Source organism: Tachyglossus aculeatus, chromosome X3 (genome assembly GCF_015852505.1).
Source record: "Tachyglossus aculeatus isolate mTacAcu1 chromosome X3, mTacAcu1.pri, whole genome shotgun sequence".
Lineage (NCBI taxonomy): Eukaryota > Metazoa > Chordata > Mammalia > Monotremata > Tachyglossidae > Tachyglossus > Tachyglossus aculeatus.
Genome location: NC_052099.1, coordinates 13,115,867 through 13,140,506, shown reverse-complemented (window position 1 = coordinate 13,140,506; position 24,640 = coordinate 13,115,867). Strand labels below are relative to the sequence as shown.

Here is a 24,640-nt window from a genome sequence, read left to right as displayed (position 1 = left end):
TGGACATGGATTTCTAATACCAGCTCTGCCACTTGTCTGCTGTGTGACCCTGAGCAAGTCACTTCACTTCTCTGTGCCTCAGTTACTTCATCTGTAAAATGGGGATTAAGACTGTGAGACCCACGTGGGACAACCTGATTACCTTGTATCTACCCCAGCGCTTAGAACAGTGCTGGGCATGTAGTAATCGCTTAATACAATAATTTTCTTCTTCTTATTATTATTATTCAAACTCACCTCTTGAAAGCCTCACCTCCCCAAGGTCTTTGCTGAAGGAGAGCAATCCCTTCTTCCACTTGCTGCCCATCAGGCTGATCTACTATTTGAGACTGTGCTTCACTAAGTCTTTAAATCACCTATTCTCCCCTCCGTACTTGAAAGGGGCCCCTTTCAGTTCCCCATACGGCAGCAGCTTGGGTATCCCGTGGTTGTCACCCTCAGACACCCCAACCCGGCAAAGCTGGGTTTCCGGTCCTCAGTGTTAATACTGTCTTGCCATTTAATGTTGTTTGTGACTCACAGGTGATGTCTTCTATGGTAGGTCCAAGTGCCATAACTTCACTAATCCCTCTCTTCTCACCTCTATCCAGAGTACCTCCTTGCCGTTTTTTGTTGTTCTTTTTCCTGTGTATATTTTAGTGTTTCGACTATGTCATTAGCTTTCTAGGTCTCTCCCCTCCCTGCCTTTTCTTCTTAGATTGCGAGCCCCTTGGGGATCAGGGATCGAGTCTGATTTTCACTCGCGTATTCCTTCCCACCCCGTCTCAGGATCGCCCCGGGAGAGTTTCCAGTCCTCTACCAGTCTCGGCTATGGGAGGGAGAGTCAAGCAGAGGCCTACCCACTCCATTCCTAGCTTGGGCAGTGGCTAGCGAGGGGAGGGAAATCTGCTTCAAGTCAAAAACTCACCCGTGCTGGGCAGCAGCGGCATGGGAGGGAGTCGAGGGCGGAGACTCGAGTTTACCGGGTGGAAGAAGGCAATGGTAAACCACTTCCAAGAAAACCATCAGCACTTAGAACAGTGCTTCGCACATAGTAAGCTCTTAACAAATGCCATCATTATTATTACACTACCCGAACGATTGCAGGTGGAGGTGAGGCATTTTGGAAGAAATGTGTCCAAGGAGGCACTATGGGTGGAAAACGACTCGACAGCATAAGACAAGATTCTTTCCCAGCACTTAGAAAGTGCTCTGCACCCAGTAAGTGTTAATAAATACTACTATCAATCAATCAATCAATCGTATTTATTGAGCGCTTACTATGTGCAGAGCACTGTACTAAGCGCTTGGGAAGTACAAATTGGCATCACACAGAGACAGTCCCTACCCAACAGTGGGCTCACAGTCTAAAAGGGGGAGACAGAGAACAGAACCAAACATACCAACATAATAAAATAAGTAGGATAGAAATGTACAAGTAAAATAAATAAATAAATAAATAAATAGAGTGATAAATATGTACAACCATATATACATATATACAGGTGCTGTGGGGAAGGGAAGGAGGTAAGACGGGGGGATGGAGAGGGGGACGAGGGGGAGAGGAAAGAAGGGGCTCAGTCTGGGAAGGCCTCCTGGAGGAGGTGAGCTCTCAGCAGGGCCTTGAAGGGAGGAAGAGAGCTACTCTTCTACTACTTCTACTACTACTAATAATGATGGTATTTGTTAAGCGCTGTTACTTCTAATACAGAAGGTTAAGGCACTGCTATGATTGAGTTCATTGAACTGTTTCCTCTGATATCAAAGAATTGCTGTCAGTTTACCACTTGGCACAGTGTGTCAAAGGCATCATATTTTCATTTTGAGAGCGGGCAGGAACTTGGTGGTGGAAAGGGAGGAAGCAGGGCAAAGGAAAAAAAAGGGGTAGGGAAGAGAGGAACAGGGAGGAAGAGGAAGAAAAAGGTCTTCTTTCACCACTTCAGGGGGCCTTGCTGGGCACTGTGAATGGACAGCTCAGGGGAAGCCCTTTTGCCCTCCTTGCCCTCTCTGAGATGGCTTGGGGATGCAACAGGGACAACGCGGCAGTAACAGTAGTATTTACTGAGCACCTTCTGGGAGCAATGCAGGGTACTGCATGGGAAGCAGCATGGTTTAGTGGATAAAGCAGCACAGGCCTGGGAATCAGAAAGTCATGGGTTCTAATCCCGGCTCCACCACTTGCCTGCTGTGTGACCTGGGGCAAGTCACTTCACTTCTCTGGGCCTCAGTTACCTCATTTGGAAAATGGAGATCTAGACTGAGCCTCACACGGAACAGGGACTGTGTCCAACTCAATCTGCTTGTGCCCACTCCAGGGCTTAGTACAGTGCCTGGCACAAAGTAAGCGCTTAACAAATACCATTATTATTATTATTATTATTATGGCATTTATTAAGTGCTTACTATGTGCAAAGCACTGTTCTAAGTGCTGGGGAGGTTACAAGCTGATCAGGTTGTCCCACGGGGGGCTCACAGTCTTAATCCCCATTTTACAGATGAGGTAACTGAGGCACAGAGAAGTTAAGTGACTTGCCCAAAGTCACACAGCTGACAATTGGCAGAGCCGGGATTTGAACCCCTGACCTCTGACTCTAAAGCCCGTGCTCTTTCCACTGAGCCACGTTATTATTATTATTACTAAATGCTTGAGAGGTACGAAACAAGCGCCACACACCCTACTCACAAGGAGCTGAAACTAATGGGGAAGACAGACATAAAAGAATTTACAGAGAAGTCCAAATGGATAATTGAAAGTACACCTGAACAAACGGATACACACAGGCGCGGCGCGTGAGTGTACGAAGGTTCAGAAGTGATGGAGATGGCGCTCCCAAGTTCATTCATTCGATCGTATTTACTGAGTGCTTACTGTGTGCACAGCACTGTACTAAGCGCTTGGGAAGTACAAATCGGCAACATATAGAGACGGCCCCTACCCAACAACTGGTTCATAGTCTAGAAGGGGGAGTTGCCAGAGTTTCCACGGAGCAGACGCCCGATGGGACCACACAAGTACACAGGACTAGGAGTCACGAGAGTACACGCGACTAGGAGTCACGAGACCCAGGTTCTAGTCCCCCCCATTTGCCTGCTGTGTGACCTTGGGCAAATCCCTGTACTTCTCTGTGCCTCACCATCCTCCCTCTTCTTAGGCCGTGTACGACCACCAGAGTAGCGTCACGCAAAATGCAGCGGAGCAGACGTGACCTCTGCATCACGGCAGATATAAAAGTAGTGCATGGGCTAGTCTTAGAACTTCTATATTTCATCCATAGTCCTTTACTGAAACTTTTAACATCACCTACTAAGCTACCCTGAAAAAATGACCCAAGATCAAATGGTCTCTTCCCCAGTGGTAAGGCCAACTGAATAAATTATAGGTGCCTTAACTGGCTCTTTCCCATCAAAGTGAATCAAAACAGGGCTGTGTAGTAGATGCCATTTTGTTCAATCTAACCTGTGCTTCCATTCTTGAGGGCGCACCAGGGGAGCAGTTAGCTGACAGCCGATGCTCTCCCAATCTACCAGCAAATTCTTCCAATCGATCATTCAATAGCATTTATTGGGCAGATACTGTGTGTCGGGCACATGCTCAGCAACGGGGAGAGTACACTGCAATGGAGTAGGAGTTCACAGATAAGACTCCATGAGCATCATCACAGTCATCCCAGAATCTCTGTAGGATTTTGGCTTTGCTCCGGAGGGTCATACACGAGAGGCTACCCTAATGATTATGAACTGTTTGGTGGAGACTCTACAGTTTAATAGAATAATTAGAAGAAGAATAATGGTATTTGTTAAGCACTCGGTGTCAAGCACTGTTCTACTCCCTGGGGTGGATACAAGTTAATTGGTTTGGACAAGGTCTAAGAGGCTCACATGGGACTCACAGTCTAAGTAAGAGGGAGAACAGGAATTGAATCCCCATTTAACAATTGCGGAAAATGAGGCACAAAGAAGTGAAGTGACTTGCTCAGGGTCACACAGCAGACAAAATGGCAGAGCCTGAATTAGAACCCAAGAGCTCTGTCTCCCAGGCCTGAGCTCTTTCCACTAGACCACACTGCTTCCCATAGAATGACTAACTTTGAAGACCAAGATTATGGTCTCACCAGCAACACTATATATACAACCAAGGATTTACAGTTTAGTTCTCTCCCTTCATTCTGCTATCTAAGCAAAAGCACAATCTGGGTCCAAAGGCACAAATAAAGATAAAAAATTGAAACAAGGACAGCGGCGGGGGGGGCCTCTGACCTCCAAAGGATATGAAGTTTAAGTTTTCCAACCTTTTCTATGGTCACAGGGCTCTGATCCCAGCACCGCCACTTACGTGATGTGCGACCTTGTGTAAGTTACTTTCACTTCTCTATGCCTCGGTTCCCTCAACTGCGAAATGGGGACTCAATCCGGTTGGGTAGGGAATGTGTCCACTAATTCTGTTGTATTGTACCCTCCCAAGCGCTTAGCACAATGCTCTGCACATAGTAAGCATTCAGTAAATACTACTGATGGATTGTTCTCCCTATTTCAACTGGGAGCCATAGGTGGGACCTGATTATCTTGAAACTACCCCAGTGCTTAGCAGAGTGCTTGGCACATAGTAAGTGCTTAACAAATACCACAACTATTCTTATCCAGTTTCTTGAATAATAATAATGATAATGTTGGTATTTGTTAAGCGCTTACTACGTGCCAAGCACGGTTCTAAGCACTGGGGTAGATACAAGGTAATCAGGTTGTCCCACGAGGGGCTCACAGTCTTCATCCCCATTTTACAGATGAGGTAACTGAGACCCAGAGAAGTTAAGTGACTTGCCCAAGGTCACACAGCTGACAAGTGGCGGAGCCGGGATTAGAACCCATGACCACTTTCCTCAACATTACCTACAAGCCAGATTTAACATAAAATGGTTTTTTGGAAAGTAGTTCGCCAGAATCAAAACACTATTCACCGCCTATATTCTGCTTTCTTTGTTGGAGCATGTGAGGAGAATGAACGCTATTCAAGCCGCTGGTTTGTGGCAAGCTGAAATGGGGCATAAACCCACAGCAGAACAGAACAGAACATTGAGGGTCAAAAAAGAGAGCAGAGCTTTAAGCAATGTTGTGTAGTAATGGACTCTTAGTCCCCAGACAGACCGGTATCGCAGGCGGCAATCAAGGGAAAAAGGCTACTCCTTGACCCTAACTTTTATAAAGATTTAAATGCCAATAGGCAGAGTTAAGACCAGCACCAGGCATTGCTTAGAGAAAACACATTAGGATAACACAGAACAAGCTCTGCATCGAGTCTTTTTAATCATACCCACACAAGTCATCTTTGAACCCAAAGAACAGTGCATGCACACTCTCATAGATCATGTTTGTTGTTCATCTGCTGCCTAAAAGCCTAGTTTCCACAATGAAGCACAGATTTTCCACACGAGGAATTCAACCATTACTGTCTAGGTGGGTGAAGAATGACTGACATGTAGAAATTTTGAATTGACAGATATCAAATCAATATGATTTCACTGATTATGGAATTTTTTACCTCTAGTTTCTTCCCAGGGTAGTCATGGATTACTATACTCCAGAAATGGATACATCCCTTTATTCAGGTAGGTGTGCCTTACAGGATTCAGTTACGAAATCTAAATTCTCAACAGTTCCAGAATTACCCTTCGATGACTGCCATTAGCAGAACTTAAACTCCAATTGAAAAGACAGAATAAAATATCCACATTACAAAATTCAGCTGCCTCCATTTCTTTCATACAGGAAAATTTGGCAGATATCAATTCCAAAAAAAATTTGAAAGTCAAATCCCGACCAATTTAACAAGTCAAATTTGTGTTTAAGTTTACTCTTTAGCCATAAAGAACCGTTCATGTTTCTCCTTATATGGTCAATTTTCTTGAACGCAGGGATTAGGTTCTTGACAAACCCCACATTATAACAATAATAATAATAATAGCATTTATTAAGGGCTTACTATGTGCAAAGCACTGTTCTAAGCGTTGGGGAGGTTACAAGGTGATCTATCAGATTGTCCCACGGCAGGCTCACAGTCCTAATCCTCATTTTACAGATGAGGTAACAGGCCCAGAGAAGTTAAGTGACTTGCCCAAAGTTACACAGCTGACAATTGGCAGAACTGGAATTCGAACCCATGACCTCTGACTCCAAAGCCTATGCTCTTTTCACTGAGCCACGCTGCTTCTCCTGCCACACTGCTTCTCCTTTCACAGCCAGGATTTCATTATTACCTCTCTACCAACTCCACAGCCCAGGGCTTTTACCTTGTCACACAATCCCAAATAGCTATCAGTCACTACTTTTCTACTTCAATGCCTCCCACAATCTCCAATCTAGAGCAGCTTCTTCCCACCCCTCCACTTCCCTCTCTAGGTGTAAATATTTGTCTCTCCCTTTAGAATGCAAATTCCTTATGGACAGTGCTCTGCACATAGTAAGCGCTCAATAAATACGATTGATGATGATGACAGGGAAAGTGTCACTCCGTAACTCTATCCTTCCCAAGCATACCTAGTACAGTGCACCACATCCAGTGAGTGCTCAGTAAATGCTAATATTACCCCCAGCATCCAGTTCTTAATCTCTTCTCTTCGGGACACATTTTGGGGTCTCTCTCTCCCATGGGAAATCCCAGAAGGATCCAAGACTTCCTTTGGGAAAAGCTGTTTTAGAAAACATGGCCCCAGAAAACAGAAGGCAAATTATCTGGTTGTCCGCTTCCCCTCAAGGAATTAAACTTAGGTATTGTGGCTCGGTGATGCAACCTGTCTTCTCTACCATTTATGGATAACTGGCATTGTGATACTCACATGCATAGAACCGTTTCTTACCACACTGCATCTCATTGTATCCAGGCAGATCCACATCGTCAGAAGAAGGTTTTCTGATTCTACCACTGTATTCTATTTAAAACGTGGTGTAGTGAACTGACGCTATTCTAGATAGAATCCTTGAAATTCAGAAGGATCTAGATCTAGAATACTTAAAAATCACAAGGTGGTTTCAGCACTAAAAATAAAAGCGTAGCGAGCAACATCTAGATCTCTAAACAATTACACAGAAATGCAGTGTGGCCTAGTGGAAAGAGCCTGGGTCAGAGATTCTGGATTCTAATCCCGGCTCTGCCACCTGACTGCCATGTGACTTTGGGGAATTCACTTAACTTCTCTGTTCCTCAGTTCCCTCTTAATACCTGTTTTCCCTCCCACCCCGTCTGTGAGCCCCAAGTGGGACCTGATTATCTTGTATCTACCCCAGTGCTTAGTACAGTGCTTGGTATATAGTAAGCGCTTAACAAATCCCAAACACTATCCTTGAAGTATTTGACCCCCACCAACAGACCAGGACTCCGGAAATTGCTAAGAAAATTTGGCTCTTAAGAAATTCACCAAGATCTTTAGGCTACTCCGTTGGAGGATGGTTAATCAAATCAGAGTCGAAGTTGAAGGTGATCAGTCTTGACATTCCCCACCACTGTTGGACTGAAAACTCGTTGTGGGCAGGGAATGTGTCTGCTATACTGTACTCTCCCAAGCTCTTAGTAAAGTGCTTTGCCCACATTAAGCGCTCAATAAATATGATTGACTGAGTGTAGCAGCACTGTGTGATAAGTCCAGGTCTGTTTAAACCTACTCTATGCTACAATGTGTCAAGATGCAACAACTGATCTGCAAGCCAGCCATCGGAATATACTTCCATTCCACTGGGAACCTGCCAGCTCAACAACTACAAGCATCATCCAAAATCTTTGAGACGGCAGTTTCGGGAACTGTTATTTGCCGATGACTGTGCTCTAGAGGCACGTACAGAGACGTGCAAATGGCCATGAATCATTTGACAGACTCTGCGCAGCACAACAGACTGAAAATAAGTCTGAAGAAGGCCTGCCTACCAGCCTACACGTAACCTAAGATTTCCCTGACAACAGAGAACTTGAAGCACCCACGAAATTCTGTGACCTAGGCAGTACACTGCCAAACAACACACGAACAAAGTCAAAGAAAACAGAAGGACAAAAATGACAGCGTGATCCCCAGCAGACAACAAGAGAGCGTGTGGTGTCCAAAGGATCATCAAGCTCTGTCCACAAAGCCATTATGGTGCCTAATGATATGGCTGCGAGACATGGATATGCTACCGAAGCTACTTCCAGCTCCTGGAGCAGTTTCACCAGTGTCATTTATTCAACCACGCAATCAGTCGATCGATTGTATTTATCGAGCGCTTACTGCGTGCACAGCACAGTACTAAGCGCTTGGGAGAGTACAATACAACACAGTTGGCGGACACACTCTGTACCCACAAAGTACCCTACTTGAAACCAAATAGCAAGACGAGATTGCTGATGGTGAAGTTCTGGCATCCAGTCGGCTCATGAGCATTAAGATGTAAGGAAAATGGATGATCCTAGACCACCCAAGCAGCTGCTGCAAGAGGAACTGAATGGGGACACGGGAATACAAGGAGGACAGAATAAACAGTTTAAAGACAAAGTGAAACACAGGCCTAAACAATGTAAACTGCAATGGACTGTTAGGAAGGCATTGCAACAGACCAACAATACAACAATAAACGCTGCAAACAATGGAGGGAGGGTGTGTTGGTCTCTGCAAGACTGAACAGAGCTCTAGACTGTGAGCTCCTTGGGGGCAGGGAACGTGTCTGTTCATCGTTGCATTGGACTCTCCCCAGTGCTTAGTACAGTGCTCTGCACACTGTAAGCGCTCAATAAATAGGACTGAATGAATTGAATGAATAAACACAGGTCTTTTGAGCCACACTCACGTTCATGAATAAGACCGCATGGTCAGTAGCATCATCTCCGAAAATGAAAGTCGGTCTTATATGTTTGCCTACACCTATGTATGGATGATTTGCATACACACGCACACACAATAAACAATAACGACCAGCTCCCTGTGTAAGGGGAGTGAACTGTAGCACAGTAATGAATTGTACGCTTGACTTAGATCGCTTTCTCGTTTGCCTTCCGTTCACCTTCTTCGCAGAAAGGGCATAGTGACTCACCCCCTTCGTTCCCTAAGCTTTGGGCATGGTCAACTGCAGATACTTTCAGGAGTTTAATATGTTTTCTATGCATAGAAAGAGAGAGCAGGAGTGCGACTGTCCTTTCTTTCCAAAGATGACACTACTGAGAGTGTGGGAGGGTGTGGCTGAAAAGACAGATGGGCAACCGATGATCCATCTGATGCACTGGCTGCTAGCAGAGCCTGTTTCTGTTTATGAGCCTGCCTGGGCATCGTGATCTTTGCACAGCCTCCACTCAAAGGGCGCAACCCTCTTCCAATTGCTACCTGTCAGGCGGGTCTGTCCATTGCTAAGCTGCTTGAGATTGTGCTTCATTGCGTCTCTGTGTCTTCTTTTCTGCTGTCCCTTTGTTCCTGTGAGCGCCGCTTCAATACAGCTTTTGTTTTTTAATGGTATTTGTTAAGCGCTTACTAAGCGCCAGGCACAGTTCTAAGCACTAGGACAGATACAATTAATCAGGTTGAACACAGTCCCTTTCCCACAGGGGGTTCGCAGTCTAATTAGGAGGTAGAATGGCTGAGGAAACTGAGGCACAGAGAAATGAATTGATTTGTCCAAAGTCACCCAGCAAGCAACGGGCAGCGCCGGAATTAGAACCCAGGTCCTGTGACTCCCGGGCCTGTGCTCTTTCCACTAGGCCATGCTGCTTAGCACGGTGAGCTGACTGTGCTCCAGAACCTTGGTTGTAATCTGCTCCTACCATTGGGAAGGAAGGTCCAAGATGTCACAATACAGAAGATTAGGAACCACTGCGGTCATGTTCACTGAACTGATCCCCTGATCAGTGCTTGGCACATACTGAGTGTTTACCAAATACCATCATTACAATTACACAGGGGCACTGTAGTTGGTAGTTTACCCTGGGCGTGGAAGTCAGATGAGCAAAAGCATGACAGAGCACGGGCCTAGGAACCAGAAGGTCATGGGGTTCTAATCCCGGCTCCTCCACTTATCTGCTGCGTGACCTTGAGCAAGTCACTGCACTTCTCTGTAACTCAGTTACTCCTCTGCAAAATGGGGGTCGAAACTGGGAGCTCTATGTGGGATGGGGACTGTGCCCAACCCGATTTGCTTGCAACCATCCCAGCGCTTAGTATAGTGCCTAGCACATAGTAAGCGCTTAATTATCAATTATCATTATTATTATTATGAAGCCAACTGGACAAGTAGTGCAGTAGGCTGTTTGGGGTCTCTTTGGACTGGGTGGGCAATTCATTCATTCAATCATATTTCCTGAGCGCTTACTGGGTGCAGAGCACTGTACTAAGCACTTATTTTTGCAGCCTCCAGCCAGCACAGCAAGTACAGGCCATCAGACAGGCAGAAGGACAGCAAGGTGCAGGGGCAGAGGTTCCTGTGTCCTCCTTGAAATGAGGAGCGAAGTCGGGCCCGCTTGGTTCCAGGCCAGTTTCGGGGCCGCACTTCTGTGTTTTTGACTCAGCAGGGCTTGGCCTAGATTTGTGGCCTCTGCAGGGTTCTATCTCGGTAGGCTTCTCCTCAAGGAGAGAGCACATTTTAAATAGAATGAAAAATTGAAAGGGCCTATTTTTTAAAGGACTACAAAGAGAAGAACGTGTAGACAAGGGGAAAGCAAAAAAGTTAAAATGATTTCAATTTTACCCTCAAGGAATATAAAAGCCACCCTCTCTTTCGGCAATAAGGAGAGGAGAGGGGAGGGGCAGGTGGGAACAAACCATAAAGAAACATATTTATATGTTTGGCCTGAAACCTTGGAGGGGTCGGGGGGACAGGGGATAAGGGTTTGGAAGGTGCATGAAAAAAGCTGAGGCAGGAAACAAAGAGAGTTGCAACTGAGTACATGTACATACTTTTTAAAAAATGGATAATTATACAAGGGGTTGCAGGACCCCCTCAATACCAGTATTCCCTGTTTGACGCAGTAACGATATTCAAGAACCTACTAGGTACAATTCACTGTACTAAGCACTTGGGAAAGAACGACAGAAGCCTGAGGCATAGTCCCTGCCTTTGGGTGACTTATACCAGAGCAGGGGGTGACAGACATAAAAAATACTTACCAGTCGACTTAGAGTAAAAAGGGTTTTTTTTTTTTTTTTTTAGGGGGGAAATGTAAGGGGGAATCAATACTCCAAAGCTGGTTCTATCTCTAGTCCTGTAGTTGGTGAAAAATATTATTATTAAGTGACGTTGAGTCGTTTCTGATTCATAGTGACTCTGGGCTGGTGAAAAAGGGTGCCCCAAAGTGTAAGTTATGACACCGTAAAGGGGGGGGGGGGTTGGAGGGGGGGCTTAAGGAAGGGAGGGGAAATAGGAGGAGGGACTAAAAGAGGGCCAAATTCCTTGGCGTGCAAATCATCAAAAAACTAGGTGGGGAAAGAGGTTGCCCTGTTGAGATCCCTAGGGAGAAGTCACACACCCAAATGATCATCTGGCATGACCCCTTATTCACCCTCAATACGGTGAATAAGAGCCAACATACATAATGGGATGTGTCAATCTTCTAGGCCCAAAGAACTATTTAATGATAATGCAATAATCCCATGACCTAACTCAACTCGGGATGAAAAATATAAAGGCAAATTTTGTTCAACTTGATCACTAAGCAACTCCATATTAACCCTTTGGAAATTCAAGGGGAGGGAGATGTTTGCTGGGAGTAAAGCTATTGCAATGTTCCTCTCTAAAGAAGGAAAATACCGGTTAATTACAACGGTTAGTCAATCTTACATAGCCTGCACTCAATGATCCTTCTGAATCAGGGTTCCACAAATACTCCCTCAGTAAATAGTCAAGGTTGAGGAGTAAGTAGTCCTATTGTGTAATTAGCAAATATTGCTACAGGAGCCAAAGAGTTATTGAGATAAGACAACAAACTAAATAGATAAGCATAGGGATAGGCCCAAAAAAGGTACACATAGTCAGAGAGCATCTGACAAGTAGCATTATTGGTTTGATAAACTATGCCCAATACTTGTTGAACCCAGTTCAGAATTATTTTTTTGCAATCATCAAATGCTATTTGCAGCTGTTGTCATGCTATTTACCAGAAGGAAAGTCCTCACATGTCCATTATAAGGCAAAATAAGAAAGAGTGCACTGAATTACTAAACATCTGCCCTATATAAAAATATCACCAAAGACAATGCCACGGTAAAGACTACCTACGAGAGTATGTGTGGCTGAACAGACCAATTTACAGTTCTGTACGTGGAAAAAAACGTCCTTTGTGCTAATCTGCTTGCTGTCTGAAGCACCTGACGATGTTTTTATTTCCGCATCCCAGTCCCACGATGGTCTATTCACAAGAAGTCACTCCTTCCTTGAATGCAGCACTTGAGGCTGGCCTATTTGCCACGGCTGTTTCCTAAGTCGTCTGAGGCCGTGCTTCATTACAATCTTCAAGTGTTTCCTCAGCCCCCTTGCTTTCTTGTCTTATGCCGTCGGGTCGTCTCCGACCCATAGCGACGCCGTGGATGTATCTCTCCCAGAACGCCCCACCTCCATCTGCAATCGTTCCAGTAGGGTATCCGTCGAGTTTTCTTGGTAAAAATCCGGAAGTGGTTTACCATCGCCTCCTTCCGCGCGGTAGACTCGAGTCTCCACCCTCGACTCTCTCCTGTGCCGCTGCTGCCCGGCACAGGGGAGTTTTGACTTGTAGCGGATTGCCTTCCACTCGCTAGCCACCGCCCCAGCTAGGGATGGAATGGAATGGATATCATCATCAATCGTATTTGCTTCTGCTTGACTCTCCCTCCCATAGTCAAGACCGGTGGAGTACTGGAAACTCTCCAGGTGTGACCCTGAGAGGGGCCCCTTACTTCCAGTCCCCGCTTTTTAGCTCACCACGTAGCTAAACAGTAGGACCTCCATTTATCCCCCATCCGGGCAATCTACGCTGAGATGAGCCTAGTATCAGTGCTAGTCGGTGTACCTTTTTGTCTGGCTCTTGATGCAGAATAGGGTCCAGACCTGAGCTCTAGGCAATTACTTAACAAATTTAACTGTCCCGACAACTTCTTTGTGATTCTGAAATCGCTCCACAAAAGCCCAGCAAGGAACTCCGGGCCACAGCCTAGAAAGGCAATTTTGGTGTGGCTGGGCAGCCGTGATTGCCACTGCCCACCCTGCCAAAACTTCTGGGGCCACGCAGCAAAGGACGAAAAACCAGCAGTGGAGGAAAAAACCTCTCCCCCACTCAAACTCTACTTCCCTCTCCGCTCCTATTTTTCCCATGATCCCCTCTTTCCCTTTCTCTGCCACCTTCCTCATTTCTGCCCACCCCTAAGATACATTCGTGGATCACTTGCTCGTAATTTTTTGAGGGTTTTTTAATGGTATTTGTTAAGCACTTACTATGTGCCAGGCACTGTACTAAGCGCTAGAGGAAAATGTAGGGATGTTGCGGGGAAAATTCAGCATGGTAGGTGAAACATCTCTAACCACAAAGATAGACTCCTGACTCTCCCTCGACTTCCAAATAACTAGACTAAAATCTCCCCTCCCCTCAAATGATTGCCCCATCTCTCTCGTTCCCTTCACTGCTCCCACAGCAGGCTAGCTTGACTCGATATTTCTGCTTTCTTTCAGATTTACTTCCCAGCCCTCTTCAGTAAAGCTTCATTAGCCTTCTCCCTATGCAGTCCATACTCAAGATGTTTCTATGTGGAAAAGGTCTACTTCTGGTTTACACTGTCATGCCCCCTAGAATGTAAGTTGACGGTGGCACCAAAGCCATATTTTGTGGGTTCTAAATAGCACCTAACAGACTCTGAACAACATTTTTGCACTTCCATGCTGTGCACACTAAAAGAGGATCTGAGAAAGTAATGGGGTCTTGTCTGCCTCCTGTGACCAGATTAGACCCAAGCCAGGATTTGCTTTTCAAGAATTTGAACGACGGCCTGTGTCGCCGTCGTTGGCTGTAGCCCATGGAGCAGTTTGAGCCCTTAAAGTGGGAGAAGAGAGCGGATAAGGAGGAGGGAGAGGGCTCACTGAGAGGCTTAAAACCAATGGTCAGGAGTTTCTGCTGGATGCAGGGAGGAATGAACAACAACTTTCAGTTGATAGTAAGAGCCCAGGGATTGGCTGTGAACATATACATGTACAGATATATTTGAAAGAGTATATTTAGACAGACACACAATTACGGTTAACGCACTGTGGTGGCAAATTTTCAAGGCGCACAACGCAATCTTTGCCACCACTTCCCCCCTCGCTGATATACCTCCCACCCTCATTTCAGTGTGTTCTCAGTTTTTCTCTTTAGTTTTCTGAAAGGTGACAAATGAAAATATGAAATGTTTCATTTTGTGGTTAAGAGCAGAGAAAGTCGTGGGAGCTTGGCAGAGATTAGCTACGCATACGTGCATACATGTGGCTCAATCATGCCAGTTCTTTAAAGATGTTGTGTCTAAATACTTTCATAAATGAATGTGCAGATCGTGAATGTCTAATTCCTGGTTAATGATCATAGCCACTGTAGGTTAGGTCTATGTGAATAATTGTGCAAGTTTTATCATGTTAGAGTACAGGAATAAACTGCAAGTTTAAATGTGAAGCCACAGGGTATCTTGCCTTATGTTGGGTAAAGAACGAAACTTATGTGCTTTTCCACATATCCTACTGCAGCAACTGAAGAAGATAGGAAATTAAATATGTAGTGTCAATACAGCCTAGGCCTATAAAAAATTAAGCCAATTTGATTACTGCATTATATACGAATAGACTTGTAATTAAATTTGTGGGTCATGAAATATTTAGCCGCACATTTAAAGAACTAAGTAAATAGTGCAGAATAAACTGTACATATTTGAACAAATTATGTGACTAATTATAAAAGTATATTCAAAATTTTGTAGATTAAGCATGCAGATTATGTGCTGTTTAACCCTCTGGCTGATTGGGAAGCAGCGTGGCTCAGTGGAAAGAGCCTGGGCTTTGGAGTCAGAGTTCATGGGTTCAAATCCCAGCTCTGCCAATTGTCAGCTGTGTGACTTTGGGCAAGTCACTTAACTTCTCTGTGCCTCAGTTCCCTCATCTGTAAAATGGGGATTAAGACTGTAAGCCCCCTGTGGGACAACCTGATCACCTTGTAACCTCCCTAGCGCTTAGAACAGTGCTTTACACATAGTAAGAGCTTAATAAATGCCATTATTGTTATTATTATTAATAATAATAATAATAAAGTACCTACAGTATTGTAAGCTCTGCGCCCTTCTAAGGAACGAGTAATTATTTGGTCTAGACTCAGACTCTCTACTGTTGTTTGAGGAATCGCACCCTGTGGTGTTGTATGTTATAGTTATGTGTGAAGAAATTAAGCACATTGGATAGGCAGAGCCTGGAATAATTAACTTTGAGGTTAATGAAGTACATAGATACGCAAGTATGTGTTATGCACATCCGACTGGATCGCGAGAATTTTAATGCTGTACACGTAGTGATCACTTCAGCTATGCGATGAGCTGAGCGCCTGACATGATCCGTTCCCGTCCTCCAAATCTGTTATCAACTGATGAGATGAAAAGCAACAATCCTAATGACGAAGAAGGTCGAACACCAAGTTCCTGGGGGAATAAAGAGAATCCAAGGCTCTCTGTAACAACATCACCACAGCCCTGAAATGAGAAACCCCAGATACAAGTAACGACGTGAACGGCAAATGGGTCAGACACCATCCGGCAGCAATCAAGGCGGTAAGTGACACCATCAACACTCGTTCGCTGAAAGCTCGGGATAGAAAAATGCTTGCAGCAAAACAAGAAATGCATCAACACCTCGCCCCTCATGATAACCAACGGAAGTCTACAAAAACGTGCGACAGGGTGTAGAGATCAAACCAGGAAACAGATGTGACGAAAGCTGATGGGATCCGGGGTCGCCCCAGCCACCAAACCAAAGTCTTTTACACGACATTAAAGATGCCCTATCGCCCCTCGTCCGCCTTAGGGCACCGCTGAAGAGTACACGCAAACCACCCTCATCACGAGGAGGGCATCGTCTACAAATGGCAAAAGCACTATAATGACTTCCTGAACGTGCCTTAGCTATGCAGGGCCAAGGATATTTGACCTTGAGGGTAATGAATTACTTTAATATGCAAATATATGGAACTCGTGTTTGTCTGGATCGTGAGAATTTTACCTAAATGTTGTAGATTAACAGATCCCAGTGGCCACGTGGAGGCAAGTGTGGGCTAGTAGAAAGAGCACAGGAGTCCAGGAGACCCAGCTCTACTGCTAGCTGCTGTGGGACTTCAGGCAAGTCACTTAACCGCTCTGTGCCTCAGTTTCCTCATCTGTAAAAATAGGGATAAAATACTTACTCTCCTTCCCTCTTGTAACCATGAGTCCTACAAGGGACAGGAACTGTTTGTTCAACCTAATTATCTTCTATCTAAGCCAATGTTTGGCACATACTAAGCACGATTACTATCATCATCATCATCAATCGTATTTATTGAGCGCTTACTGTGTGCAGAGCACTGTACTAAGCGCTTGGGAAGTACAAATTGGCAACATATAGAGACAGTCCCTACCCAACAGTGGGCTCACAGTCTACTATCCCCTTCTCCATCACGGTGGAAGCTGTTAATAATAACAGTGATAATGATAATACTGATATCTGTTAAGCACTTACTTCGTGCCAAGCACTGTTCTAAGCACCTGCATGGAAACCAGTTGACTCAGTCACAGCCACGAAAAATGGTAAAGCGCTCAGATCTGACAGAATGCAAGAAAGGACCCTGCCGTCCTTTCACCTGCAGCTGCCAAGCTTCTTTTTCTCAACTCATGGAAATCGGAAGAAGTAAGTCTCCGACGATACCACCCTTGAAAAAAAGGCAGAGAACAGACTGTGAAAGCCCCCAGGGCTTCTTACTTCTTTCCACTACCGGAAAAATTTTGGTCAAAATCCTGATGATGGAGTCTCCCATTAGGAATGACAGAGAATTCTCAGTCCTGAGATTTCATAATCACACAACATGTGCAGAGGAATCGACTAGTCTCATCTATCCCTGCCAGTCTTGTTCCCTGTGGGGCAGGGAATTCAGCAAGCACGTAGGAAGGCATCAGTGTAGCCCACGGTGAGGTGCATGTACGGTGTTTGTCCATAGGCAAAACTGGAACTAGAACCCAGGCCTCCTAATTCCCAGAGCTCTTTCCCCTTGACCAACAGCATAGTCAGCCGGGCATTCCCGAAATCACAATCTGGCATGGGACCAAAACGCAGCACAGAAGATCTGATCTTTCCAGTGCCCATCCAATCGATCGAAGGTATTTATATTAAGTGCTTACTGCACACAGAGCGCTATACTAAGCACTTGGGAGAGTACAACAGAATCGGTGGACTTGAACCCTGCCCTCAGGAAGCGCCCTATCTAGTCGGGGACACAGACAAAACAAATTACAGCAAGGAGAAGCAGCATGAGATGCAGAAAAAGTGCAGCAGAAAGCAACCCCTAGACCTATTTTTAAAATTTTTATATTAATGTCTGTCTCCTCCTCTAGACTGTAAGCCCGTTATGGGGAGGGAGCGTGCCTGTTAATTCTACTGTATTGTAACAACAGCAATAACAATAACTGTGGTATTTGTTAAGTGCTTAATTACGTGCCAGGCACTGTACTAAGTGCTGGGGTGAATACAAGTAAATAGGGTTGGACACAGCCCCTATCCCACATGGGGCTCACAGTCTCTAATCCCCATTTTACAGATGAGTGAACTGAGGCCCAGAGAAGTGAAGCGACTTGCCCAGGGTCATATAGCAGACAAATGGCAGAGGAAAGATTAGAATTCATAATAATAATAATAATAATATTTTTTAAGGGCTTACTATGTGCCAACCACTGTTCTAAGTGCTGAGATAGATACAGGGTTATCAAGTTGTCCCACGTGGGGCTCACAGTCTTAATTCTCACTTTACAGATGAGGTAACTGAGGCACAGAGAAGTTAAGTGACTTGCCCCAAGTCCCACAGCTGACAAGTAGTGGAGCCGGGATTAGAACCCATGACCTCTGACTCCCAAGCCCTTTCCACAAAGCCACGCTGCTTCTCATGACCTTCGTACTCTCCCAAGCGCTTAGTACCGTGCTCTGCACATAGCAAGTGCTCGATAAATACAAATGACTGATTGACTGGCCTCTATAGTATTTTCATAGGCCGTAGAAAAGCACTGACACCATCAACAGACCAGGGCTCCGGAAATTGCTATGCAAATTTGAGCGCCCAGAGAAACGCACCGAGACCCTTAGGCTGCTCCACAACGGAATAATTGGAATAATTGGTCACGTCAGAGTGGAAGGTACCCCATCTGACCCTATCCCCATCACTTCCTCAGTGAAGCAAATTTATGTGGTTGACGCAATCCTTTTTAAACTATCCCACTAACAGAGTTGTCCTCTGGTTTGAAAATGACTCTGCCAATGGTGAGACGGAATCCACGAGTGTGCATATGTTTTAAGAGACTCTCTTGCACCCGTGGCTAATGAAAACGCTGTCAGGCACTTGTCCTGGTCCCTTGTCATTCGGGGGCACATTACTCATTATTGGGAAAGGGATGCCCAACACCCAACGGGTAATCTGGGCCGGAGTGTTTAAAAGCGCAATGAGAAAGCTAGAAACTGGAGTCAGAATAGGCTTCTGATGCATAAGAAAACTCCTCCGGTTCAACGGGCTATGAGGAGCTTTAAAAATCTTTGAGACGGTCATTTAGGAACTGCTACATAAAGACAACCGTCCTCAAGGCGCTTAAAGGCAAATAAATAACCGCTCTGCACGCTCCACCACTTGCCCGCTGGGCGACTTGTGGCAAATCACTTCACTTTTCTTTGCCTCAGTTCCCTCATCTGTAGAATGGGGATGGAATACCTGTTCTCCCTCCTACTTAGAGCGTGAGCCCCACGTGAGTCAGGGACTGTGTACCTACCCCGGTGCTCAGTACAGTGTTTGGGAACCCATCGATTCATAAATTCCATTAAAAAAAGAAAATTGGACAGCCAGGGCAATATTAACACAGGACTAACGTCCAGGGGTGCAAACTTCCCCTCCCCTCAGCCATCCAAGCTGCAGTCCATACCTACACCCATTCCGAAAGCAGGCCTCATGCACGCCTGGATGGAACAGGCTTTCCCTCTGAGATCACTTCCCCTCCCACATTGCAACTCCCTCCTGTCCCGAAGCTCTGGCCTGTCCGGGCATGTGATTAGCAGACAAGTGGCCCGGGCTTGGGTGGAAGGAAATGGGGGTGGGAGCAACAGGAAGATCAGGCTGCAGGAAACTGGATTGTTACGGCAGGAGAAGGCAATGGAGCCTAAAGGTCAGCCTCTCCTGCCCAGCTCAAAGGACCACGGCACCCGGCAGAAGGGGCACGACGTAGCGGAGAGAGCTGGAGCCTGGGAGTCAGAAGGTCATGGGTTCTAATCCCGGCTCCGCCACTTTTCTGCTGTGTGACCTTGGGCAAGTCACTTTGCTTCTCTGGGCCTATTACCACATCTGTAAAATGAGGACTGTGTCCAATTCGATTTGCTTGTATCAGGCAGAAACTCCTCACCCTGGGCTTCAAGGCAGTCCATCACCTCGCCCGCTCCTACCTCACCTCCCTTCTCTCCTTCTACAGCCCAGCCCGCACCCTCCGCTCCTCTGCCGCTAATCTCCTCACCGTACCTCGTTCTCGCCTGTCCCGCCATCGACCCCCGGCCCACGTCATCCCCCGGGCCTGGAATGCCCTCCCTCTGCCCATCCGCCAAGCTAGCTCTCTTCCTCCCTTCAAGGCCCTACTGAGAGCTCACCTCCTCCAGGAGGCCTTCCCAGACTCAGCCCCTTCCTTCCTCTCCCCCTCGCCCCCCTCTCCATCCCCCCGTCTTACCTCCTTCCCTTCCCCACAGCACCTGTATATATGTATATATGTTTGTACATATTTATTACTTTATTTATTTATTTATTTTACTTGTACATATCTATTCTATTTATTTTATTTTGTTAGTATGTTTGGTTTTGTTCTCTGTCTCCCCCTTTTAGACTGTGAGCCCACTGTTGGGTAGGGGCTGTCTCTACATGTTGCCAACTTGTACTTCCCAAGCGCTTAGTACAGTGCTTTGCACACAGTAAGCGCTCAATAAATACGATTGATTGATTGATTGTAACCACCCCAGTGCTTAGTACAGTGCCTGGCATTATCATCATGATGTCTGACTGCATCTCCCTACCCTCTGGAAGCTCCTGCTGTCCTGGCACAATCCCCCTTCTAGACTGTGAGCCCATTGTTGGGTAGGGACTGTCTCTGTTGCCAAACTGTACTTTCCAAGCGCTTAGTACAGTGCTCTGCACACAGTGAGCACTCAATAAATACGACTGAATGAATGAATGACTTGGGGAAAAAAAACCACACAGAGCGAGCTGGAACAGAAACTTTTGCTATTCCTGAATCAGGAATTTAATGAAAATCTGGGCAGGTCTGGAGAGCCGCACCTCCACCCGCCCCGCCCAAAGGTGTAATCTATCAGAAAGGGGCAGGGAAGGAAGTCCTGGAGATTCCAGGGGAACCATCCCTCTCTTTCTACAACTGCTGCCCAATGACATCATATGCTGTGTGATATGATGACTTTATATATAATGTTTGCGGCGGGGGCGGGGGGGGGGGGGTGCGTCTCACAAACTTGATTGGCCCCTAACACTGGGGGAAGTTGATCTGGCCCAAGATACAACCCTAAAACACTTCCCAAAAGTCTGTAGTTCCTGAATCCTGGAAACCCTACGCACAAACAGAAGACTTTCATCACTGACACAGCACTTAATGTTGTCACCAAATATCGCTGTCCAGGCAGCAGACTGGCCAGAGCCAACAGACAAAGGAGTACAAAATGGAAATGCCACAGTCCGCCATCGCTCTTGCCAGAACGACTGAGCGCTGGGACAACACAGTACCAAGCTCCGTATTCAAGCTGAGGTCCCTTGGATCTGTCCGGTGTCCAACCTTCCACATGGCTACAAGGCCATACTGGACTTCAGAAGAGGAGACCGACTTCTTGGGTCCTCTAAGGACCACTGTCACCGCTGTCTACTCAGCACCGAAAGACAGCGCAAACTTAGTCCCAATAAGGTCAGGGAAGCGATACTCACGGCAACACCGCTTCGCTGAGTCGGGCATGGAAAAAGAAACTGGAGCAGGATACTAAACAGCTGCTCCATAGTGAACTGAAAGGGGCAGGGACGGCAGAATAAACAATGGAAAGATAAAGCTGAAGCAGAACTTCAACAGGAAATAGCAGCCAGCAGTTGGAAGATCACCGGAACCGACAGACCAGCCCTGAGGGGAGTGATCAGAAAAGGGGGTCGATCTCCTTGAACAAAGAGTCCTTGAACAAGATGCAGGCTCAGAAACAGGGACAACTCCTGGATGGACCAAACAGATTAATGCAACAGGGAGCTATCCTAATGCGTACATAATGCAAAAGGGAATGTTAGTCACACATTCTTTCCAGTCTCACTTGCAACGCGTGGATAGGATCTCACGGTCAGGAGAGTCGTCTTTGAAAATGAAGGACGGCCACGTAATCAATCAATCGTATTTACTGAGCGCTTACTGTGTGCAGAGCCCTGTACTAAGCGCTTGGGAAGTACAAGTTGGCACATAATAATAATAATGCAATAACATAATAATAACGTAATAACATAATAATAACGTAAGAATAAATTTCACGATTTAGGCTACTGAGCATGAATACCTAACCTTTTGTTAATAGCTATGTAAAGCATGCACTCATAATTTATGACTAAAGGGTTGTTTAAAAAGAATGACTTCCCAGATACAAAAGCAGACTACAATGTACTACTTAGTCCAGCTAGAAGCCATATGGCCTAGTGGAAAGAGCGCGGGCCCGGTTGTCAAGAGGGCCTGGGTTCTAATCCCAGCTCCACCGCTTGTCTGCTTTGTGACCCTGGGCAAGTCACTTGATTTCTTTGGGCCTCAGTTACCTCATCTGTAAAATGGGGATTAAGACCGTGAGCTCTGTGTGGGTCAGGGACTGTGTCCAACCTGATTATCTTGTATCTACCTCAGCGTTTAGTACAGTGCCTGGCACATAGTAAATGTTTAACAAATACCACAAAAAAATGTATTATGTGCTTACGGGTTTACCTGCATAAATTAAACCCCCAAGAAATACCAAAGTGCGTGCCTGCAAGGATAAAATACGTATAACTTATCCTACCTTGGTTTAGAGTGAATTGGGGAGAAAATATACTAGCCAAGAAATAGGCACTTTGAGGACAATGCTATAATTCGTCAACTAGGACTCTATATGTGTGAATAAATTATGCTCATTTCTATTGCTGGATCTGTTTTTGTTTTTATGTTGGTTAAAAGTATCACCTGGGGGCAATGTTCCCTCACAGCCTGAAAAGTGGAGGCTGAGATGTGTCCTTTCCCGGTCTCCATTTCCTTTCTACTATAGCTGGGATTCCTTCCCAACCTGCCCCGGCAACAACCGGAACCCATCTCAAATGGGAGAAAGAATTTAGATGGAATGCTGGCAGTCATGGGAGGGTGAGAGTTGGAATCAAGTGGGTTGGATTCTCCCTCCTTAAACTAGGCGACTCCCTGGTTTCACACCCTTAACACACTGGAGATACATTTTCCCGGGAGGGCGTTGGGGAGAGGGGCAGGGAAGCAATGTGGGGGGAGGAAGGGAATTGTGCCATGAGACACGTTAGGTACGATGTGGTTTCACCTCCGCCATCTCAGCCTTAGAACCTCACTGGCGCAGTGGTTCCTAAAACAGACACTGGGATCCCATGTGGTTACCTGACGATTTCAGCAGTCTCATCCACAGCAGCTGCTGGGAAAGGCCCATGATACACATTTGTAAAGGGCAGAACTCTACGACCGCTCAATGATCCGACTTGCACTTCCCAAGCGCCTAGTACAGTGCTCTGCACACAGTAAGTGCTCAATAAATACAATTGAATGAATGAATGAAACACTGCAAGTAGGGGACAAAGACCCAATCCCGGCAAACATCCCACTGTTGGGAGAATTGGGATAATTTACTTAATCCTAGAAAAGAGATTTCAAAAGCAATAAAGATGATAGGACTTTCGAGGGCCTTAAACCAAATATAAATATCGTTCTAAGGATACTGAACAGCTTTGAAATTGACATCCACTCCCTCTGGGCACTTAAAAAATGTGGTCAGGTTGGTAAATAAATACCAGTAGTTGGTAGCAAGATGGTAAAAATTATGCTGAATTTACCACTAAATGGCTTCTGAGGATCTGTTTCCTTCATAATCCTATTTTGCCGTTATTTGTATAAACAGACAATGCAGCATTCTTTCAATTTCACGAGGTTTAGGGTGGGGAGTGAAGGGGGTTGGGTTGGCATATACTTGTGCTGTACGCCATCACTATTCCTTTCCATCACTTCTAACAAAACCAACATAAGCGTAAAAAAAGGCAAACAGGCATCAGTTTTTGGGACAACACTCAACTAAATAAGTGATTTAAGAGAATTAAAAAAAATTAATAAAAATAATACTGATATTTGTTAAGCGCCAAGTGCCAGGCACCATACTAAGCACTGGGGTGGATACAAACGAATCGAGTTGGACACAGTTCCTGTCCCTTGTGGGGCTCACAGTCTCAATCCCCATTTTCCAGATGAAGTAACTGAGGCACTGAGAAGTGAAGTGACTTGCCCAAGGTCACACAGCATTATTCTCCTGGGAGTGCAAACTGTCCTATTTTGATCCTCCTCACTATTGGCTGCCCAACTGCTGTATCCACTTGAGCAGCAAATGGTCAGAAATCTCTGACCTTGCTCCCCATTCTCCCATCCAAACCTAGCCCTAGATAGGAGAAGCAGCGTGGCACAGTGGAAAGAACATAGGCTTGGGAATCAGAAAACATGGGTTCTGATCCCACCTCTGCCACTTGTCTGCTGTGTGACCTTGGGCAAGCCACTTCACTTCTCTGTGCCTCAGTTACCTCAACTGCAAAATGGGGATGAAGACTGTGAGCCCCACGTGGGACAACCTGATTACCTTGTATATATCACTTAGTAAGTGCTTAACAAATACCATCACCATTATTACTATTATTGTTATTATTAAAGGGACCACCAGAGAACCTAACTGCTTCCCCATACGTCAGCAGAGGGGTCAGGTAGAGAAAGATTTTCCACAACTCCAGCTCCAGCAGATCACTTGCCAGATGATTCTGCATCGCCTTGACTTGCTCCCTTCATTCATCCTCCCTCCAATCTCCACTTATTCATTTATCTTATATTAATGTCTGTCTCCCCCTCTAGGTTATGGGCTCATTGTGGACAGGGAACGCGTCTGTTTGTTGTTGTATCGTACTCTCCCAAGCGCTCAGTACACTGCCTTGCACACAGTAAGTGCTCAATAAATAAGACTGGATGAACAAAAGAATGAATACGGGGAGCCGATTAGTCCAACTTTTGATTAACCGTAGTCCCCGGGCTGCGTGATGACCGATTCCACCGGACCTCACGCGTAGGAGTGGGAGGAAGTGAGGAGAGTCACTCCTTGGTTCCCGTCCCTGAAGCGTAAGCCAAATCAATCGGATAGAAGGATTGGGGAGGAAGTAGAGGGA

At 45.8% G+C, this 24,640-nt stretch overlaps 1 protein-coding gene and 1 non-coding gene across 3 annotated transcripts in view; one reads left to right on the top strand and one right to left on the bottom strand.

Moving 5' to 3' along the window:
• The window catches only part of PTBP3 (polypyrimidine tract binding protein 3), a 181,922-nt gene that overhangs the window by 146,832 nt on the left and 10,450 nt on the right, over positions 1-24,640 (bottom strand). The gene's annotated exons all lie outside the window — the stretch shown is intronic.
• LOC119949018 lies at positions 759-896 on the top strand. Its single transcript, XR_005457116.1, has one exon. It is a non-coding gene; the product is annotated as a small nucleolar RNA SNORA7 (small nucleolar RNA).